The sequence below is a fragment of the Trachemys scripta genome, chromosome 10 (genome assembly GCF_013100865.1).
Source record: "Trachemys scripta elegans isolate TJP31775 chromosome 10, CAS_Tse_1.0, whole genome shotgun sequence".
NCBI lineage: Eukaryota > Metazoa > Chordata > Testudines > Emydidae > Trachemys > Trachemys scripta.
In genome coordinates this window covers 61,390,351-61,404,654 of record NC_048307.1, presented here as the reverse complement: position 1 = coordinate 61,404,654, position 14,304 = coordinate 61,390,351, and the positions used below count along the sequence as shown (strand labels likewise).

Below are 14,304 nucleotides of genomic sequence, written 5' to 3'. Positions count from 1 at the left end.
CAGTAAGCCAAGTCTTGCCCTGATCAACACTCCCAATGAAGTCAATGGGGTTGCAAGGAATGTACTTGGGGACAGGATTCGGTCCAATAATCTTTAATTCTATTTCATAATTGATCAACTACTGTGTGTAGCAGGTGAGACAACTGTTTACATGGAACATAGAGCTCTTAGAATTGGTGACTACAGGTTGTTACCACACCTTAAATTAAAATGCCAAAGTAGAGCAGTACAGCTCAACCTATTTCAACAGGAGAATGTAAGAAAATGGGGTGCATCTTTATTTCACACTCTTGTATTGGTTGCTTCTCATGCTACAACCATGATCTCCAGACCTCTCCATGTCCGATTTACATTCATATACTCCCTCACATAGGGCTCACTGGAGTCAATTGCAAAACTCTCAGGGTATGTCTACACCCAGCCGCTAATTTGGCGGCTGGCAATCGAAGTTCTGGGTTCGACTTATCGCGTCTTGTCTGGATGCGATAAGTCGAACCAGGAAGTGCTCGCCATCGACTGCGGTACTCTAGCTAGACGAGAGGAGTACCGCGGAGTCGACGGGGGAACCTGCCTGCCGCGTGTGGACCGAGGTAAGTTCGAACTAAGGTACTTCGAACTTCAGCTACGTTATTCACGTAGCTGAAGTTGCGTACCTTAGTTCGATTTGGGGGTTTAGTGTAGACCAAGCCTCACTGACTTTAGTAAGTGACACGTAATTTACAAGTGCATTTATGCTACCTCTTAAGTTGCCCCATTTACACCAGGGGAAAGGGAAAACAATTCACTTTCAAACCATGGCTGTGGGTAGCAGCAGCAGATCCTACCTAGTATGGCTCCTCCCTCATATGACTAATAAATGCAATTGGTAGACTTTTTGTTCTGGCTTTAAAACTGTGGTTCTCTTGTCCCTATGTTTCTGGACAGATAAATAGTGTAATTTTTAAATTCTATAGCTGAGCATCCTCAAATATCTCTTATGACAATTGCTGGCTTGTCACAGTTCCTTTCACTGTGATTACAGGCTTTTTAAATTGTTTGGTGTTTTCAGCTCTTTGCTCTCAGAGGTCAACCACAGCATTCCCACACAGTGGCTCTATCAGTCCACACAGGAAATAAAAAAAACAAACTAACAAAGGTTTATCTATAAATCATGAGGTTAAACTCTTTCAAATAACTGGGTACTGTACAATCTCTCTGACCATAATTAGGGCTTTTGATGTCATTTTTAAGAAGCTGTTATTCGAAGTTGCATGGAGCTACTTCCCTTTCAGCCACGCCTCGTGAGCCCTGTCATTCACTTAATGCAAATTCAGGACCAGGTTTTCAAATACTTTAGGCATGCAACTGCATGCACAAAATGTGTATGTAACTCATGCCTAATTTGTGTCCAAAATAATCAAAGTTGCAAATGCGCCTAATCCACAATTTGTATAGTCAAGTACACTGAAAGTCAACAGCCATGGGCTATTTCAGACAAAGGACAACAATGTCCAGTTCCCAGGAAACAACTCTGTCCCCAAAATTGACTCTAGTTACGGAAATTAAAGCAGGGAGCAAACTCTCTTGCTGTTTGCTACAGCTTCTCCCAAGGAAAGCACATCACAAAACAATACAGCAGTTGTTCAAGGACTGAACAGTGTTCGCACACTAAGAAAAAGGACTTGTAAATGCACAATACACACTTGTAATGTGTAACAGTGCTCTTTGATAACTCCCACCATAACAAAATATAGTTGTTATTGAAATGTGTACTGAAGTATAAGAGAATTATATATGCTGAGAGCCAGGTACATGCTTGTTAGTGTACCGTGCTCACATGAACAATTCGGTGATACCTAATGGATTTTACGTCAAAACTCAAACTGTCAATGTGATCACACTTTAAAAGCAAAAATCACAGCCACATCTGCACATATAAACATACACTGCACATTCTAAAAACACCCATTTTATATTTTTCACTAAATACAAATATTACTAGAGAAAACAATGTATTAATTTGCCTGACCTTACTTTGCAAAATATTCAATGATAAACACGTTTATCTTACAATATCCATCTATTTTAAGTATTTCCTAGGGCATCGATCACCATAGCATCTAACCATGAAGTTCTTCTTCTGGATCTGAGCACTAAGAAAATCACTTGTCATTTCCTCTGATTAGATTAATGATTGACCAAATGGCAACTTGTTTCTTTTAATCACAACATAGCATTCCAGTGTTTTCACAAGGGTTTTAGATTTAGGCTCAGTTGCACAAAGCACTTTCTGTAGCAAAAAAACATATATAATAAGCCAATGCATGCTGTCAATCTCTTAAGTAAGAAACAGAAGGGTGGCATGCACAATTGACATTCTGAATTTACTGTACTTAACTGTGTTAATTAAGACACTATCTATGCCAGGAAATGTTTTTCAAAATTTTCTTACTATTGCTAACACAGTATCAGCTCCACTGGAAAAAAAACTGCATATATTTTCCCAGTGTAGACAAGGCCTATATGTCATGTTAAGAAGTTTCGCATTGAACAAACACATTGAAGGCCAGATTTTCACTGACAGCTGTGCAAATATAGCAAGCCCATGCTTCAGTTCACTTGCAAACACATACAACTTTGCACCAAAAAAAAGCCCTAAGGACTTGCATAGGCAAACCCGACAACACAGAGTCTCATTTTGAATGCATGTATACTAATTATCTAAGGAGCATGAATGAGTGCAGTAAACCTTGTTCAAGGTTCAATACCATATGACACCTCAATGTTCATGCAATTCTTAAGAGGAGGATGACTGGCTACTATTGTCTGGTTTTGGGCTACAAAGGTAGAAATTCTGGAGTACTAGTAGTCTTGCCCATGCCTGGTAATATATCACTGATTCTCCAAGTCCATTGTGAACTCCCCCCATACTCAGAGATGCTGCAATATTTGTATTCACACTTATAACCCTAGCCCACTTGCTTCTCTGGCAGCTCTAGTTAGATGATGTACTCCCTTTAAACCCTCCACTCCTGGCACTAACATTTCATTTGTTTCCCTCTCTCTGGATTTAGCTTCCTCATAGGATAGGGTTACCATTCGTCCAGATTCCCCCGGACATGTCCAGCTTTTTGAGCTAAAAATAGCGTCTGGGGGGGATTTGTAAATGTCCGGACTTCCCCACCCTGCAGAGCGCGCGTGGCTAACAGGGCAGCCAGCCGGATGGTGCCACTTACATAGGGCTCCGACAGCCAGAGAGAGCCCCTCCTCCTCTCCCCTGCAGCAGAGATCACTCCCTCCCTCCCTGCATTCGCAGATCACCTCCGGCAGTCTGGAGCTCCCCCCCCCGCTCCTCCTCCACTGCTGCCCAGCGTGCCGGGACGAGCAGCTCAGGCCGTTCCTGAGCAAGCTCACAGAGACGTTAGGCGAAGGCCAACAACAAGGGGGCCAGGGGGTCGGAGAAGGGGTAGGGAGGTTTTGGAGGGGGCAGTCAAGAGACGGGGGGTCAGGAGTTCGGGGGGGCCTTTCTGGGGGCGGTGTGGATAAGGTTTTGGGCAGTCAGGGTACAGGTAGGGGGTAGGGTCCTGGGGGGCAGTTAGGGTGTGAGGGGTCTTAGGAGGGGGCAGTTAGGGGACGAGGAACAGGGAGGCTTAGGTGGGGGGGCGGTTCTGGAGGGCAGTTAGGAGCAGGGGTCCCAGGAGGGGGCAGTCAGGGGACAAGGAACAGGGGGAGGGTTGGGAGTTCTGAGGGGGGTGGGAAGTGGGAGGGACTGGAAGGGGCAGGGGCGGGGCTAGGGCAGGGCTCCTCCCGTCCTCTTTTTTACTTGCTGAAATATGGTAACCCTATCATAGGAGCTATCTTAAAGGAGGCTGAATTGAGACAAAAGACACACACAACATTTAGGGAACAGGGTGCTAGTTTTCTGAACCACAAGGGTACATTCTCAGTCGGTCTGTAGAGAGGCAAATGAGAGGAAAGAGAGGTGGATACAGATGAGCTGTAAAGGCCCTAGAACTCCCTTTCCTCCTCTTCACTTGCTTTCTTGGCTAAAGTGTGCAGAAAATGGTGTTTAATTACAGATGTGTACACTGGATTCCAGTTTTATTGTATTTTGTTCAATGCCCCAAGTGCTTCTTTGGACCCCAGTGCTGTAAGTCAGTAGTCATCAACGACTTAGATATTGGCATAGAAAGTACGCTTATTAAGTTTGCGGATGATACCAAACTGGGAGGGATTGCAACTACTTTGGAGGACAGGGTCATAATTCAAAATGATCTGGACAAATTGGAGAAATGGGCTGAGGTAAACAGGATGAAGTTTAACAAAGACAAATGCAAAGTGCTCCACTTAGGAAGGAAAAATCAATTTCACACATACAGAATGGGAAAAGACTGTCTAGGAAGGAGTACGGCAGAAAGGGATCTAGGGGTTATAGTGGACCACAAGCTAAATATGAGTCAACAGTGTGATGCTGTTGCAAAAAAAGCAAACATGATTCTGGGATGCATTAACAGGTGTGTTGTGAGCAAGACACGAGAAGTCATTCTTCCGCTCTACTCTGCTCTGGTTAGGCCTCAGCTGGAGTATTGTGTCCAGTTCTGGGCGCCGCATTTTAAAAAAGATGTCGAGAAATTGGAAAGGGTCCAAAGAAGAGCAACAAGAATGATTAAAGGTCTTGAGAACATGACCTATGAAGGAAGGCTGAAAGAACTGGGTTTGTTTAGTTTGGAAAAGAGAAGACTGAGAGGGGACATGATAGCAGTTTTCAGGTATCTAAAAGGGTGTCATAAGGAGGAGGGAGAGAACTTGTTCACCTTAGCCTCTAAGCATAGAACCAGAAACAATGGGTTTAAACTGCAGCAAGAGAGGTCTAGGTTGGACATTAGGAAAAAGTTCCTAACTGTCAGGGTGGTTAAACACTGGAACAAATTGCCTAGGGAGGTTGTGGAATCTCCGTCTCTGGAGATATTTAAGAGTAGGTTAGATAAATGTCTATCAGGGATGGTCTAGACAGTATTTGGTCCTGCCATGCGGGCAGGGGACTGGACTCGATGACCTCTCGAGGTCCCTTCCAGTCCTATAATCTATGAATCTATGAATCTAGGAGTCCACACAGGGGTCTACCCACAGAATCAGGGTCATGGAGAGGAGGGGTGGCAATTTATATAGACTTGGATCTGATCCAAAAAATATGGATTCAATCCCCCCCACACACACACACTGGAGCGTAGGAGAAATACATACTCTGCCTTGCTCTGAAATAAAGTTATTTCGTCATAAAGCATTGTCGTCATATACAGAATTTATGATGCCCACACCACTGAAACTGTCAAACTGCATCCAGAATTGCAAGCACAGGCAGGGCCCAACTCTTTTGCCCTGCACTTGGGATCGTCATTAGCACCATTGCAAAGTGTGTATAAGGCTCCTGTTCTGGCTCAATAGCGTTCTTTGCTCTCATTTACATTGGTATAAATAATTGCACAAGGTGCACAGCAAGGGTATTACTCTGCAATGCTTTGTCATTATATCGTACACGTAGCATTCTATCATTAACTCGAGCAGCAGCCTGTCAGCAAACCAGTCACTGAAATATCCTATTCATTTGATTTTCAACAGTTTCAGATATTGAGCTGTGCAAGCAGAAATTCTGTACATCAGTTTTACAACGTTTCAACAGATGTATCTTGTTTATTGAATCTTCCAGTTATATTTTTAGCCTCACCATCCATGATCCCGTGAGACCAATGTACTTGTCAGAGAAATGGATACTAAAAATGCCCCGACAGACTATTGGGAGCCAGAGGCAGGGCATTTGCAGTAGTGGGTCTTAGGCTATGGAAAATTCTCCAAGCGGAGAATGTCCTTGAGCTCAAAACATGCTGTAGTCTGACCATTGTGAAACCCTACGTACAACAGACATTAAATAGATTATATATCTTTATAAAACACACACAAGTACAAAGAACTGAACCCCAGAAAGGCAAAAGGAGCTCATATATGTTTGAAACATCCTGTCTTATTTTGCTTTGCTTTACTATTCATAGATTCATTCAGTCTAAGGCCAGAAGGAACCATTAGAACATCTAGTCTGACCTGTATTTCACAGGCTATTCAATTTCCCTCTGTTACCCTTGTACTGAGCCTAATAACTTGTGTGTGGCTACAGCACATCTTCCAGAATAGCATCCAGCCTTGATGTGAAGACCTCAAGAGATGGAGAATTCATCACTTCCATTGGCCATTTGTTCCCATAGTTCAGTAGTTCTCAAACTTTTGTACTGGTGACCCCTTTTCCATAGGAAGCCTCTGAGTGCGACCCCTCCTAATAAATTAAAAACACTTTTTTATATATTTAACACCATTATAAATGCTGGAGGCAAAGCGGGGTTAGAGGTGGAGGCTGACAGCTTGCGACCCCCCAGGTATAACCTCGCGATCCCCTGACGGATCCCAACCCCCGGTTTTGAGAATCATAGAATATCAGGGTTGGAATGGACCTCAGGAGGTCATCTAGTCCAACTCCCTGCTCAAAGCAGGACCAATTCCCAACTAAATCATTCCAGCCAGGGCTTTGTCAAGCCTGACCTTAAAAACCTCTAAGGAAAGAGATTCCACCACCTCCCTAGGTAACCCATTCCAGTGCTTCACCACCCTCCTAGTGAAAAAGTTTTTCCTAATATCCAACCTAAACCTCCCCCGCTGCAACTTGAGACCATTACTCCTTGTTCTGTCATCAGGTACCACTGAGAACAGTCTAGATCCATCCTCTTTGGAACCCCCTTTCAGGTAGTTGAAAGCAGCTATCAAATCCCCCCTCATTCTTCTCTTCTGCAGACTAAACAATCCCAGTTCCCTCAGCCTCTCCTCATAAGTCATGTGCTCCAGACCCCTAATCATTTCTGTTGCCCTCCGTTGGACTCTTTCCAATTTTTCCACATCCTTCTTGTAGTGTGGGTCCCAAAACTGGACACAGTACTCCAGATGAGGCCTCACCAATGTCGAATAGAGGGAAATGATCACATCCCTCGACCTGCTGGCAATGCCCCTATTTATACAGCCCAAAATGCCGTTAGCCTTCTTGTCAACAAGGGCACACTGTTGACTCAAACCCATGTCCTAGTTAGTAACCTTGACTCAGGGCTTACATTCAGCTGGAGCCATCTGAAGCAGAGCTCCAGTAAATATTTTTAAACCCACGGGAGCCCCAGCACCTCGCTGCAGGGCTGAAGCCCTGAACCACGGCACCCCACCTCACCCTGGGGCTGAAGCCCAGAGCCCAGAATGGGGAGGGGCTCTCTGGGAAATAGTCTCTGAGAATTTAAATCCTGCCTCCCCTGTTAAAAATGTGGGTCTAATTTCAATTTGAACTTGTCTGGCTTCAGCCATTAGTGGTTTTGTTTTTTTTTTTTTGCTTTTTTCCTGATTAAAGAGTCCATGTTAGTACCCAGTATTTCCTGTGAAAACACTAATCTAGTCACCTTCCAATCTTCTTTTTAATAAACTGAAGAGATTGAGCTCTTTCAGTCTCCCACAGTACGAGAAGTCTCTCTCAGTCTCTCCAGCCCTTAAATCATTTCGTGGTTATCTAAATACTATGCTGACTTGGCATTCCGGAAGTTCCTAAAACAGATCAGATCGACCTCTTCGGATTTCCTTCCGGAACGGGAACTCCTTTTGCTCTATATTTACCTTAAGGTCATTTGCAGCATGCTGTTTTGCATACTAAATTGAGATTCTGAAGCATAACAGTGTGAATTAATGAACTAGGACCTTAACTCCACATTTCCTTTAGCTTAATTCATGTTTTGTATCTTATCTGAACTGCATTAACATTTAGGACAGACTCCTTCTCAGGCTAAATTCTTCCATTAAGAAATCATTTACCCACATGCATTCCTAATTATGAAAATAAGATTATGTGAGTATAGTATCCTGCAAAGAGGTAGATGTCTCTAGAGATGAGGCTATTCAGCATTACACAGGACAAAGAAATCCTGCCAAAAATGAAAATACACCATTACCTGTAAAAGTAAAGAGAGAATTCAAACAGTCTGGCAGAATGAAAGTCAATATTGGCTCGATTCTGCATTATGCAAACAGTGTAGGTTAGGATTTTTGCTGTTTCTTAGCTGTGGCATTGATGTCATCATATCCCTAGTCTGACCTCCATTCTAGAACGTAAGATGATAGCTTTTGGAAATGAAATGTAAGGTTGCACCACATGAATCACTAGCATGGACACCTTTTTCCTAAGAAGCTCTTATCACTTCCAGATGTGGGTATCTCATGTCAACACATGTCAACTGTTAAAAAAGGGGATGCCATTCCTGGATACAAGTGACTTTTTTGGCCACCATACATTTCTTATTTCACAGCTAGTGTCTTACGTATTCTAAAATAAAGTTGTTGACATTGTGATTATCACCATTGACTTTTTTTAATACAAAGATGTTTCTTCCTTCTCCACATTCTCTTCCTATCATTTACATTTTCAAAGGTTTCATTTCACAATTTCAACAGTTATCTTGGCCGAAGTGCCTTGAGGATTGTTGCTATGTCTCCTTTTATGGGAATGACCTACCCAGGAATGCATGCAAAATCTCATCATGTTTTTTCTGGATGAAGATGACACTTCTTCTATTTACTGTGAATGCCATTTTTTCTGTCTCACTCAGCATATAGTCTGTGCGATCAGCTAGCTCAGTGTTTCCCAAAGTTGGGATGCCGCTTGTGTAGGGAAAGCCCCTGTCGGGCCGGGCCGGTTTACCTGCCACGGCTGCATGTCCGGCCGATCGTGGCTCCCACTGGCCGCGGTTCACTGCTCCAGGCCAATGGGAGCTATTGGAAGCGGCGGCCAGCACATCCCTTAGCCCGTGCCACTTCCTGAAGCCCCCATTGGCCTGGAGCAGCAAACCACGGCCACTGGGAGCCGCGATTGGCTGGATCTGCAGACGCGGCAAGTAAACAAACCGGCCCGGCCTGCCAGGAGCTTTCCCTACACAGGCGGCATCCCAACTTTGGGAAACACTAAGCTAACTTAATAATAATCATTTTTCTGCCTGTCTGGATAAAACAACAGGTATGTTTTCTTTCTGCCACACTACCTCTCAACTTTTCCAGTCCCAACACTTTCAGAGTACATGATGAGGGATCAGTTTTGAACTAACATCACATATCCTGGGTTGTTATAAAATGTAATTTCTCCCCCCAGTAAAGATATAGGAAAACATACACTGGAAACATAATTAGTTTCAGATTGTGCGCTTCAGGTTCGTGTATTTTTTAAAATATTCTAATAGCCTGACAAAAATAAATTGTAGACATTCCTGTATATAGAAGCACCTGTACAAAACCCTCTAAATGTCTCATGCCATTCATGCCCCAGATTCAGCAATGCACTTAAACACATGCTTATGTCCTTGTGAAGGAGCAAAGTCTGGCACATCAGGGGTTAAAGAAAACTGTGGGTTCATCTAGCCTTTCCCATTATACCTGCAGCCAATGCCAGGCCTGGAGGAGGAAGAAAAGAAGGGAGCCTGGCTCAGTCAGGAGCTAACTGGAGAAGAGGCAGGAGTTCTCTGTTTGCCTGCCTGAAGGCACAGACCAGCACCCTGCCAGCCACGCAGCTGTGGGAAACGAGTAAGTCTTCCCCTGCTAAGGGGAACCTACAGCTAAGCCCCAACTGTTGGAAAACTGAACTATTGGGTCCATGCCCCAAACTTAAGGACTTGCATAGGTAGTGTGACATTGCACTCCTTATGCTTTATGAAAATATGCTTATGCAAAAGGTCTCTTGTAAGGTATCATTGCAAAGCTTATCTATTGAGTGTGTTCATCCTATTTGTTTGCATGTATTATTTCTATGTCTGGAGTTAGGAGAATAAGATATAAACTTGTATTACTGATGTAACCATATTAAGTAGAAGCCATTAAGGGTGTTTCATAATCAATGAACTATAAATGGCTCTGTTTACTTGCAAACCTTCCTGTGTACGTGTGGGCCAGCCCAAGAAGAATGGAGGCTGGGGTCTCACAGGACATGTGACCATGTCACCTGATACTGGAATCTATCTTAAACCTGGTGCTTTTCCATTTAGGAGGACGGGTGAGGACCCAAAGAGACAAAAGATTACCACCTTGTGCCAAAGCTATAAAAGCGGGTGAAAAGGACAAAGGAGGCTGCCAGTCATGAGAAAAACCCTAGTTACCACCAAAGATGTCTGCTGGAACTAACAAGGACTGTACCAGGGGAAAGGATTGGGCCCAGACTAGAAAGGAGTCTATCTAGTCTGTGAAATAAGCTTACTGGAACATCTCTAAGGGTGAGATATTACCTGTAATCAGTTTCTTAATGTATTAGGCTTAGACTTGCATGTTTTGACTTTATTTTGCTTGGTGACTTAGTTTGTTCTGTCTGTTATTACTTGAAACCACTTAAATCCCACTTTTTATACTCAATAAAATCACTTTTGTTTATTAATGAATCCAGAGTAAGTGATTAATACCTGGGGGAGCAAACAGCTGTGCATATCTTTCTATCAGTGTCAATTTATAAGTTTACCCTGTATAAGCTTTATACAGAGTAAAACAGATTTATTTGGGGTTTGGATCCCATTGGGAACTGGATGTCTGAGTGCTGGAGAGATAACTTGCTGAGCTGTTTTTGGTTAAAGTCTGCAGCTTTGGGGGCATGGCCCAGACCCTGAGTCTGTGTTGCAGCAGGCTAGCATGTCTGGCTCAACAAGACAGGATTCTGAAGTCCCAAGCTGGCAGGTAAAATGGGCTCAGAGGTAACTTCAGCACATCAGGTGACAGTCCCAAGGGAGTCTCTGTGACCGAACCCATCACAGGGAGCAGCCCAGGAAAGTGTCCTGAACCCCCCATCATTGCTGGAAAAAAGATCTGGCTCCACTACTTAGAGGTGTGAGCAGCACAGGACCCTGGGCCAGGAACTGAGGAAAAAGGAGGGGTCAGGTCCCCCTATGGCCCCCCACCCCAACGATCTAGCCACTAGGCTGCCCAGCCAATGAAGGCCCTATCACAAATGGTGGAGAATGCGGGCATGAGCCCTAGTCTCTGCTGAAGGGAATTACCACAAAAAACAAAAACAAAAAAAACACGCCCTGAGAGCAAACCCTTGAACGGAGATGGAACTTCTGCTGAAATGCATGGCTGAACAAAACACCCACCATCAACAACAGCAGCAGCGACTCCTGCAGCAGATGGCCATGCAGCAGCAACAACTAATTTGTGAATTGGCAACCCAACAGCAGCAGCAACTGCAGGTGGTCCAACAGGTGGTCTCCATTTTGTGACCCACTGCTCCAGCAGAGCTGCCTAACCCTGCCCCTATCAGACTTGCCAAAATGCGGCCTGATGATGACCCGGAGGCTTTTTTAGAGACTTTTGAGCAGGTAACCATGGTAGCTCAGTGGCCCCAAGAACAATGGGTGGCAGTGCTGGCCCCATACCTAACCAGGGTAGCACAGACTGCATAGCGTGCTCTAGACCCCACCGCAGCCCAGGATTATGCCCAGGTCAAGGCAATAATCCTTGATGCCCTATATATTTTGGAGGAAACGTTCCGGCAATGCTTCCGGGGGGAGCGGTACCTGTCAGGGGGGTCCCACCCCGCCTGGTTGCCCAGAGGCTGCGCGAGTCATGCTGGAGATGGCTCGATCCAGAGGCAAAGACGGGGTTGCAGGTCGCTGAGCGGGTCCCGCTAGAGCAGTTTGTCCAGATTCTACACCCTGGGGGAAAAGAATGGGTGTTGCAGCATCATCATGACAGACGCCATTCAACTAATGGAGAAATATCTAGCCGCCAAGTCCCCTGTGATGACTCCCCCTCCGGGATCAACAGGAACTAAGAGCCCTCTGCCCCTAAAAGACAGAGCCACCCAAGGGGCCCCAGGATCACAAGGAACATCAGCATCCACCCCCAGAGCCGTTTACCCGCACCCCTGTTCAAGAGACCACAGGTCCACCGGAGACCCAGGAAGCCTCTTGCTCAGCCCATCATGATCAGGCCACCTGGATACTCAGGCAGAAAACCCCACACATCTCCCAAAATCAGGACTGGTGTTTCACATGTTGCCATTCTGGACACTGGTCCAGAGACTGTCCATACATAGAATGTAGCATTGGGAAGAACTGGACTCAGTGAGCACTAGCACGCTTTGGGGACCCTGCAAAGCTGACCATCCCACTGTGGGTGAATGGGAGAGATGTAGTGGGGCTAGTTGACTCAGGGTGTGCCCAGACCCTGGTATGACGTACAGTGGTGCCTAATCCCAGCCCAACTCTAGGCACCATCATGTTACAGTGCATGCATGGGGACATGAGGTCCTACCCTCGCACAGAAATGACTTTAATGGTAGGGAGACACGAAGAGCCCCTGATGATTGGGATGGCCTCGACACTTGCCCACCCTGTTATTTTAGGCAGGGACTGGAGCTATTTTAGAGAACTGATAACCGAGCTTGTGGGACCCCATTCCAATGGGCAATGGCCCCTACCTCCAATCACGGGCCGACCTGAAGCACCAACCGTGGGGGAGATTGAAGACCCTGGTGAAGGGACATCCCAGTCTTCAGCACCAGCCCAGCCAGACCAGGCCCCCCTCACAGCCAGAAGGGGAGCCATCCTTGCTACCCAAATCAGAGCTTCTGACTTGCCTCTCTGACTTTGTGGGAGAACAATGGATGGACGACACACTGAGTCGAGCATACGCCCAGGTGGCGGCGGTGAATGGGGAGACTGTTGAACCCCATCAAGCGTGACGGTTCCCCCATTTTGAGATTCAGGGTGACCAACTCTACAGTTTAGGGAAGAACCCACAGACCGAAGAGATTCAACACCAGCTCTTGGTGCCTCAGCCCTGCTGGAAAGAGGTCATGCAACTCCCCAATGCCATACCCGCTGCTGGTCACCTCGGGAGGGAAAAGACACTGGCTCAGATTCTGGCCCAGTTCTTTTGGCCAGGATTCTACAGAGAGGTGGTGGATTTCTGTGCCTCCTGCCCAAGAGTGCTAGCTCATCGCACCTCAGACAGCTGAGAGAGCCCCTTTGATCCCCCTTCCACTTATGAGTGCACCCTTCGAGCGGATTGGACTCAACAAAGTCGTCCCTCTGGAGAAGAGCGCTATTGCATACCGGTTCATTTTCTTCATGCTAGACTATGTGACCAGGTTCTCTGAAGTCGTGCCACTATTTTCTATGAATGCCAAAAGGGTGGCAACAGAGCTTATGAATATCTTTTCCTGAGTTGGGGTGCTCCAGGAAATCTTAACAGACCCAGATGATCCAGCAACTCTGCTGGTTACTAAAAATCAAAACTCTACGAACATCCGTATACCACCCCCAAATAGACGGCTTGGTAAAGCGCTTTAACAGAACCCTAAAAGCGATGCTCCGAAAATTCATCCTAACAGATGTTTGACATTGGGACTAGCTATTCCCTCCTCTGATGCTCACGGTCCAGGAGGTTCCCCAGTCTTCCACTGGCTTCTTGCCATTTGAGCTTTTATATGGGAGGCAACCCCAAGGAATTTTGGACGTAATTCGAGAAATGTGGGAGGAACAACCATCCCAAGCCAACAATGTGGTACAATATGTCTTGAACCTGCGGGAGAGACTCGAAGCTTTAGGCTCCTTTGCCAGAGAGAACCTCCTCCATGCCCACGAAACCCAAGAGGCTGCCTACAATAAACAGGCGTGTCTCCAGGAGTTTCAGCCTAGTAATCAGGTGCTGTTGTTGCTGCCCAGCTCATAGTTGAAGCTCCTCGCCCATTGGCAAGGGCCCTGTGAGGTGATCCGGCATGTAGGACCGGTGAACTACGAGATCAAGCAACCCAACAAATGTAAGGTACAACAAATCTACCATGTGAACCTTTTAAAACCATGGAAAGTCCAGAAAGGCTTACTAATAGCTCCCTACCTGCCAGCAACTGATCACTGCCATGTCTTCCATCTTTTTGACCCAACCAGGCCGGACTCACTTGATAACCCACCATATCCAGATGGAAACAGGAGTTAAGGTCAGGGAAAACCCTCGGTTCCTTCCCCAGAAACTGAGAAAAACCATGAAACAGGAACTCCAGTCGATGCTAGCATTGGGGGTGATTGAGGAGTCTTTCAATGACTGGAAAAGCCCTGTGGTACTAGTCTCGAAACCCGATGTGAGTACTCGCTTTTGCATTGACTTCTGCAAGGTCAATGCAGTATCAAAATTTGATGCATACCCAATGCCACGTATTGATGAGCTGCTCGACTGGCTAGGAAAGGCACAGTTCATCACCACCCTGGACTTAAAGGGATATTG

General features: G+C 45.7%; 1 long non-coding RNA gene across 2 annotated transcripts in view; it reads right to left on the bottom strand.

Moving 5' to 3' along the window:
• The window catches only part of LOC117883648, a 195,879-nt gene that overhangs the window by 46,277 nt on the left and 135,298 nt on the right, over positions 1 to 14,304 (bottom strand). The window contains exon 5 of one of the 2 annotated variants that reach the window (XR_004647360.1): positions 11,603 to 11,732. The exons of the other annotated variant lie outside the window; for it this stretch is intronic. This is a non-coding gene — a long non-coding RNA (uncharacterized LOC117883648). Of the gene's footprint in view, positions 1 to 11,602; positions 11,733 to 14,304 lie in introns of those variants that run through there. 2 annotated transcript variants of the gene reach the window in all.